This window comes from Anas platyrhynchos, chromosome 13 (assembly GCF_047663525.1).
Source record: "Anas platyrhynchos isolate ZD024472 breed Pekin duck chromosome 13, IASCAAS_PekinDuck_T2T, whole genome shotgun sequence".
Taxonomy (NCBI): domain Eukaryota; kingdom Metazoa; phylum Chordata; class Aves; order Anseriformes; family Anatidae; genus Anas; species Anas platyrhynchos.
In genome coordinates, this window is record NC_092599.1 from 1,825,237 (window position 1) to 1,833,464 (window position 8,228).

The following is an 8,228-nucleotide window of genomic DNA, read 5'->3' on the forward strand; positions in this document are numbered from 1 at the left end:
CAGAAAGTTAAAGAAGAGGAGTCTTTACGTGGCTTTTAGAAAGTAGATATGTTAGTTATAATCTGATTAAAATTCCTTACAAATATGCTGTAAAGTTAGCTCTGGAATCAATGGATGGTCACGCATCCCCCTAAGCACAGGATTTATGTTTAAGAAACTCTGTCATTATGGTAAACCTACAGCGAGCGTGTCCAATCGGCTAAACAGGAGCAGCAAACACCCGGCCTTCAGCTCCACGGAGCCTGTGGTTCACTTTCTTTGTCCCGGCTGCCATTTCAGCAGGCCCGAACTGCAATCCCAAGTGAAATAAGCCAATTTGGAAACAGGCAGTGCTTTCGAAAAGGCAGCTAGGAGGAAAACACGTGTTGTTTCAGGTCGCACGTTTCCATCTCACATTGTTCAGGCCTCCCGATGGGCTGAGGCCGATTCTGGCACCACAGGGCCCTGCAGCCCGGGCCACGCACCCAGCAGTGCCCAGAGCTGCTCCAGGCCGGCCAGAAACGCTGCCAGTGATGTGCCCAGCACTGGAATCTCATCTTTTCTGATTCCCTTTTGGCTCTGCAGACTCCAGGCTGCACTTAGAGCCACGGGGATGGCCGGGCAGCGAGAGCGGGGCTCCCTGGTAATCCCAGAGCTCTGGGAGCCAAGCGCCCCGCGAAGGAGCCGAGGCACGTGTGTGCTCCATGGGCCACGCCGTGAGAGGGGACGAGAGCCTATTTGTAGCCCATGGATAAATGCCAAAGCCCTGCTGCAGCCACCAGAGCTGGGGCTGCTCGTCTGCTCCCTGCCTTGGCCAGGGCTGCTCCTTTCAGCACGATGAGAGGCAGCGGGTCGCCTCGCTCGCCCGTGCTGGAGATGCAGAACAAAGCTTTTTTGGCAGGAAAAGGAAGCGGCTCTCCCCTGCATCACTCTTCTGGGGCTGGCAATCCCCTCCCTCCCGGGCCAGGGCTGATCTCACATCCTTCCAGTCCCTTCCCAAGGCTGCGGGACTGCCGGATCGCAGCCCCCGTGGCGCGGTTCCCCCCGGCTGCCACATAACTTCTCCCCGCGGCGCCCTGCCCAGCCCGTGTGCAAGTCGTGCGAGCGTCGGATCATGTTTTGCCTGCCTCAGAAAGCATCCGGCACGCTCGCCGCTGCACTGAAACCCCAGACAAACAAACAGCAGTTGTGCAAGGGCGCAGGGCAGACATCTCCGGCAGGAAACGAAGCGCAGGACTCGCTCTATTTTAATCCCGCCAAGGGTCTTCTTGGAAGCGAGGCAGAGCCCGGCTGCGCAGAGTTAAGAATGAAACCCTATTTTTAGCCTGTCCCTGGTGAGGTAAGAGCGCGTGAGTCAGCCCCGGCGTGGGACGTTGCATAACGCGGGGCCCTGCGCTGCCGGCGCACGGGGGTGAGAGGAGGATGGAGGATGGAGGGAGCCGTCCCGCTGCCTTTCCTGGCATTGTCACCGCAGGCAGACCCTTCCCGTTATTTGAAGGCAGGGATCTCCTTTGCACCCTCCTCCCCCCCCCCAAAAAAAAAAAAAAAATTAATTAGAACCAGCGGTAGGCTGGTTATGTAATGTGATTAATTGCAGCATTAGAGTGAAAAAATATAGGGCACACAGGTCTTAAAGATTCACATGCAAAGTCATGTGTGGGAGTGAGAGAGACGAGGGTGAAACGCGAGACTTATCTTATACTTCTCATGGGGCAGTGATTTACTCCCTGAATAATTTAATCAGAGCACTCTGCCGATGGCTGAGGCAAAAAAAAAAAAAAAAAATTAAAAAAAAAAAGAGCAAACAAACATCCAGAAGACACGGGAACAAAACTGCTGTCACAGCATCTCTAAAGGTTAGGGCTGCACCTTGCAAACAGGATGTTGCCCTCACCAGCAGCGCTGCCCCTCAGCAGCACTAACTCCCTCCAGTAAAAGTGAGCTTTTCCATTGAGTCATGATTAATGAACTGCAGACACATGCTGACTGCGAGAGCTGCCGCTAACTTTCACTGTGCTGGAACTTTATCTGGGAGAGTATCTGAAGCTTCAGGACTTTTTCTCTTCCTGTCTTTTGTAAGCCTATTGCCGGGGAAGCAGCAAAGCCCAGCTCAGCGTGGTCTCCTGCCGGTGACCTCCAAGCTCTCCAGACGGATGGGTACGGCTCTGTAAATAGCGTGCTCCCCACGGCTGTTGATTAAATTCAACCCAGCTCCATAACGGCAACCAGCCGCTGCTGTACCTGGTTGCTCAAGTGTCCTGAATGGAGATGGGCTGAGTGAAGGCACATCATCACTGCAAAACAGCATCTGAGTCTGAGAGCAAGCAGCCTCGCTGCAAAACTGAACACAGAGGGATGGAGTGAGAGCCACGGAGACTTCAGGAGGCTTGTCTGCGGGTATCCTAACATTGCAGGTTTTCAGAGCGAAAGGACTGTTGTTAATATTCATGCAAGGGAAGATGAAAAGGCACTGGAGAAGGCAGCGCATGGCAGGGTACCAAGGAAGTCCCAGCATGTCTTATCCTGTGCTCTCAGCGGCGAGAGGAAGGCTCACAGCCCAAGCAGAGTTGCTCTGTGCTATAGATTGTGCTCCAAGCCTGTATCCTTGCCAGCTGCCCCTAAACTCAAATCGAAGGCTCTGGTATGAAGTATTAATTTAAGGCAGCCTCTGCCTAAGTGCCTGGGCTCTCTCTGAAGTGAAGGCTCTTCACCCAGTGAGTCCAGTCTGGCTCAAATAAGCTTTGCTGCTGGCAACCTTAGCTGTAAAGCCATGGTGTGAAACAGGGAAACTTCCAGACTCAAGCCGTCCTGCCTTGCCATTCCCTTGCAAGGACTTCAGAGGCCCCTGCGTCTGGATTTGTCAAGCATCCAAATGCCAAGATAAATTTAAAAGCAGCTTCAAAATTACCTTGAGTTCATATCTTGTTTGACTGCTCTGCTGATAAGAAAGACACTAAGTGATTCCCATCAGAAAAACAGAGTTCAGGTGTCCTCTAGGGCAGGCCTGGTGCTGACTCTATCAGGGGTTAAAAGTGGAAAGGTGCTGCATGGTGATAACAGCAGAAATACCCTCCCGAGAGACTCCAGGCTGCCTGGAGATGTAATGTGAAGGCGAGTGAACCGGCCTAAAGGTCTCAAGCCATTAGATCAGTTTGTACTTCCCCACAGCATTGCAATATTCCTCAGCTGCTTTTATGTATTTCTAAAGCTTTCCTCACCTCTGCACATGATAGCTGAGCATGAAGCATATCCATCAATTTAGCATTTGACTTCATCTATCTCAGTGCATCCATCACGTGTCACTTGAGCGTGCTTTCTTCCCTATGCAGAGCCTATTTGTAGCCTGTTATCAGGCCAGATCCTGAAGATGCTCTCAGAGAAACTTTTGCTGGAACCATCTTCCATTGGAAACATTTTTCTTCTCCTAGAAACTGGCCAAAGAAGAACTGCTCAGATATATCTAAGTGCTCAGTGAGATTTCTCTTGAAGAAATCAAGATCAAAGCTCGTACAATTAAGGACAAACTAAAAGCAAGGGCACCTTTACTAAAGCTCATTAAAAATATCCTTTGTACCTATCTCCTGCATGGCACCCAAAGTCTCATGAATACAGTGGTCTAATGAGAATGCACTGTTTTTTTTTTTTTTCCTCAAGTATTTTTCTCTTCCATACTTAGCAAATGTCATAGTTTAATTAAGGGATGTCAAAGGCACAGAGAGCTGCCCCGAGATAATCGTCGCCTGCTGCTATATAAATGCTGAGGTGAAGACAAGCGAGAAGGGCTATCATGTAAACGGCAAATTATGGAGCGAGGGCAAAGTTCAGAACTGGAACTGACAAAACTTTTATTTATAGAGGTGGGCTGCTTCTGCTGGCCTGTGCAATGGGCTCCTCCATCCTCGGTCCCCTTTGAGCGCTCCCGAGCTCGCTGCTGTCTCTCACGCTGCTTCTCGCTCCCGTGGCTGTGCAGGGAGGTTCACTCCCGGGTGGCTTAAGGCATCCTCCGGGCAGTGTCTTCAGCATCTTCCACCTCCCTCAGGACCTTGCTGACAGCCTGTAATTTAGCCTTTAAAAACATGCACGTGGCTGCTTCTCTTTTTATTAGTATTTACTAAAGTCCTTCCAATCTTAGACCCTTAATTTAACAACCTTACATGAGTCTCACTAGATTTTCTTTTCCTGAAAAACAACCTAACCCCAAGCCACACAGCTGCCTGCCCCTCTCTCCTGGTGTCTGTGCTTGCTTTCAGATAGAGCTTGCCTCGTTCTCCTTCCCCTTTTCCTACATTGGCCAATATTGATCTGATCATTCCAGGTGCAGTTTGTGCTAACGGCTTCTTCATGTTCTGCTTTCTGAGAAATCCACAACCCACAAACTGTCCTTCTGCTGCTTGTCATCCTTGTCTGGGGTCTCGAGAATTCATTTAGTTCAGAGGTTACTTCTCAGAGTGTTTTACAAGAGGTGTAGTCCCTGCGTTATTTCACCAGCTACTCCTAATTCGCAGCAGCTGTGCAGGGGTGACTGAACAACGCCCAGTGAGTTGCTGGTCTCTTCAAAATTATCTCCAAATTAATCTCAAAGTGCAGTATTCCCAGAAACATATTTCCTTTCAATGGAAATGGTGCCCCCACACTAGCATTGCATCAACGTGCGGCTCTGGCAGACAGCAGGAGGGGGCTCAGCTCCGGCCTCGATCCGTGTTCCCGACGAGTGGAGCACCAGCCATGCAGAAATGAAAGAAAACATCTCTGTGGGATCGTGACACCTCCTACAACCTCCCTGCTATGTGGCAGACAAGTGCAGATATGGGCTACAGCATTTCCAGACTCCCCAGGTCAAGCCAGAGGGATAATTTTGCTTTGATCGTGCCTGACTTCTCCCTGCATTGTTAAGGAACAGCTGTATTGTGGCTGGCCTTGATGAATACTTTATCAGACCCACCGGTGAGGTTCGTCAAGGGGAACCTCCACACAGAGGTCCCTGGGGTGTATGGCTCGTAATGTAAATAATTGTAAAAACAAAAAGGAACCAAATTAGCTCCTTCATACAGAAAAACAGCACAAGTCTTCTGAGCCAGGAAACAAACAGAAGGGATTTCTGAGGCGTTCCTCTATAAAACTATCATTTCATTAGCATGAAATGAGCTTCATAAAATATTCTGTAGTTTTACCCATAACTTCTGATAAAACTAACCCCCCTGTACCACTCAATTGCACTTACTAGCAAGCCACTTGTCTATCAGGTTCATTTTGTTATGCCAGGCACGCCAGGAGGAAAGGGCATGCAATTCTTAATCAGACCTGGGATACTCTTCACGAAGGGCACATCGCCCCAACGAGCCACATCCATCACAGCTGCCCTCGGAGAAGAGGGGCTGTATCTCCTTATATCCAAGCATATGGCTGTATAGTGTAGGAATTTATCTCCTCCACCAAACTCTGGCTCCAATATATTTGCAGAGCTGGAGGTGGGGGCAGCCCGGAGCTGACCTGGAGAACCTCCTGCTAGCGAGAGGCACCGCGCAGCTGACAGCTGAGCAGAGCACACACATGCAGACCGACATGCTTGCTGTCTGTAGGTGAGATTTTTTGTGGCACACCAGGAAAATGAAGTCTAAGGCTTAATTTGGGGAGGGTCTCAGAGCCCTAGCAGTTTTCCTCGCAGGCTGGCTGCTCCAGCCAAGGCAGCAGCAGCAGTCCAAAGGCATCCATCCCTTCCTGCAGGGCTCTGCAGGCCTCCGCCGCTGCCTCATCTCCCAGGGAGACACGGAGCGCGCCGCTGTTACCATGGCTCTGCGAGACCTTTAGCAAACACACAATGCTCTCCAATAAAAGCTGTCAGCGGCGCGGGTACCTCTCGCTGCTCAGCACAGCCCTACGTGACCGGGAACACTGCTGCACGGCAGCCAGCAACGGCACAGCCCAGCAAGGGGCTCTCGTAACATCCTCCCTCGCTCAGGCGGCTCTAGTAAAATCCAGGCCCAAGGACTTCGGTTAATGCTTTCTCTAAAATTTTACGCAGCTTGGCTCGGACACAGGTTCAGCCTCGCATAATTCTCTGTTGCAACACTGCTGGCCTCCCTCAGTGGTTATACCCAAGATTAATTTAACTCATTTTTCACTTCGGTGGGGTTACTCAAAGTCAGCGTTCAGGGGAATGCGAGCCCTCAGCTTTCAATAAATGCCCCCTGTTTCTCATTAAGCACATTTGCTCTGGGTCCTGACAGGCATTTGGGTGACCCCCAGCAGTAATGAAACCTAGCTTCTGGGAGCCTGCTCTGTGCATGAGCTCGGCTCCCCAGAGGGCACGAGAACCGATGGAACCTGTAACATCGCTTATTCCTTCACACCTAGGACAGTTTATCTCTGCTCTTTTCTATTTTATCACACTGTAACTCCACAGTTTTGTCTGCCTTTTTTTTTTTTTTTTTTTTTTTTTTTTCCTGGTCCCATCCCAGAGTTTGTCACAGAGCACAGAAATACGGGCAGAGATCACAGACGTACTGACAGGGATCACAGACGCGTTGCTTCTGCAGCAGAAGCATTTTCAAGTGGACTCTGAACCTGCTGCTCGCTGTCACGCCATCTGGGTCATTCCTCGGATGGCGCCTGTCATTAGGACCTCTGAGGTCATTGAAAGCACCCAGAACTTTCCTTCCGGACACTTATCTCAGACCCAATGCACATCTTCGGCCCGCCGCCCTGCACTTAGGGTTTCCAGGAACATTCCAGGCAGACTGGTACACCTGTTACAAAGGTTGCCCAATACTTTCCGTAGTCATAATAATAATAATAAAATCCTGTTCTAAGTTGATATAAATTTTGAAAAGCTTCACTGTTTGTTTCAAGCAAGCAACTGAGGGGCAATCTTTTATCCACACTGAAATACTTCTTTAAACATTTCCTGTGAAAGCTCTAATGCCACCAGGCCTCAGAGCCTGAAATCTGCCTGTGGAGGGAAGGGAGAGCTTTGCCATCGCAATGACAGCTCAACCAGCACGTGGACAACCACTAAGCCTCTGAGAAGCTGCAGCTCGCACAGTATCTCAGTAGAGGTTTAGCGGATGCTGCCTGCTGAATTCCCCGAAGATTTTATCTCTCTGAGGCTCAGAGCGATCTCCTCTGCACCTGCAGGTGTGAGCTGCTGTGGTTTGGGCTCGGACCAGGCACTCGGACTGAAGACAGGACGTTTATCTTCCCTGTATTCTCAGCAACCTTTGGAGGCGGAAGCTTCCCACTTTGAGAGCAGAAAATACGAAAGCTGGACTTGTGTTTGAGAAACAGCCATTTATTTTTCTGCAAAGCCATTTTGCAGAAACTGAGGTAGGGAGTGGTAGGGCTGGAAAGGAGACTGGGAGCAGCTGGGCAAGGATGTTAGCACAAACAGCCATGAGTGGGGAGGGAGGGGAGCAGTCTGCAAGGCAGACCCAATGTTCCCAAGCCCCATGTTTTCACAGAAAAGTCCCTGTTCAGAGCTCAGAGCGGGCACCACCGCTCCTCTGCTGTCACAAGTGTCCACGAAGCCTTCTGGCAGGGGATGCAGCCCTCTGCTGACACCCACCAGCACCCAGCACACCACTGACCTCCTGCCACCAGGCACCAGCAGCTCCGGGGCAGCAGACCTGCACGCTCCTACATGCACCGAGGCCCGGGGCGATGCGACTCACCCTGCCTCCCAGCCAGGTCTGAAGCACCTTGGCTTTTAGGGCCTCCAGCCACACGCTGCACTACAAAACAAAAAGAGAAAAGCGGAATACTGGGAAACACTTCATTAAGGCAGCCAGGGCTCCAGTGGGAAGAGCAGGACGTGATCATCTAATAAGGCTTCCAATTCATGCCCAAAGATAAGTCAAATTAATTTTGCACATCTCCGAACCTTTCAGTTCTTGATTTTGCAACCACAGAAATGGGTGGTTGGCACTGTTTCCCCGGGGTCATTATCCAGGGCTTCGCTGTGCCAGATGCTGTATGCAGGTGGGGAAAATAACAAAGTGGTGCTGGAGGGGCCTGGAGGGATGGTGGGCACAGCCAGGGGAGGAGGTGTGTGGGGTTTGTTAGGGTGTGGGGTCGGGCAGGGGGGCAGCGGGGTGAGCTGGGCACCCCACAGTGGGGGTGCGCTGCGCACCGGCTGGCCACGTCCTCAGGGCTCCAGCTGCCAAACTGACAGAATTTATTGAAGAACAAATTAAAATGTGTGTGTGTTTCGTGTGTGGGGGGTACTAACTCCCACCAGCGTGCCACCCGGCGGG

The 8,228-nt window shown here is 51.0% G+C and overlaps 1 long non-coding RNA gene across 1 annotated transcript; it reads left to right on the plus strand.

Moving 5' to 3' along the window:
• The first annotated feature begins 905 nt into the window (after positions 1-905).
• LOC113845035 (uncharacterized) lies at positions 906-3,605 on the plus strand. The gene is made up of 2 exons (XR_003500212.3): positions 906-1,318; positions 2,060-3,605. It is a non-coding gene; the product is annotated as an uncharacterized lncRNA (long non-coding RNA).
• Positions 3,606-8,228: the final 4,623 nt, after the last annotated feature.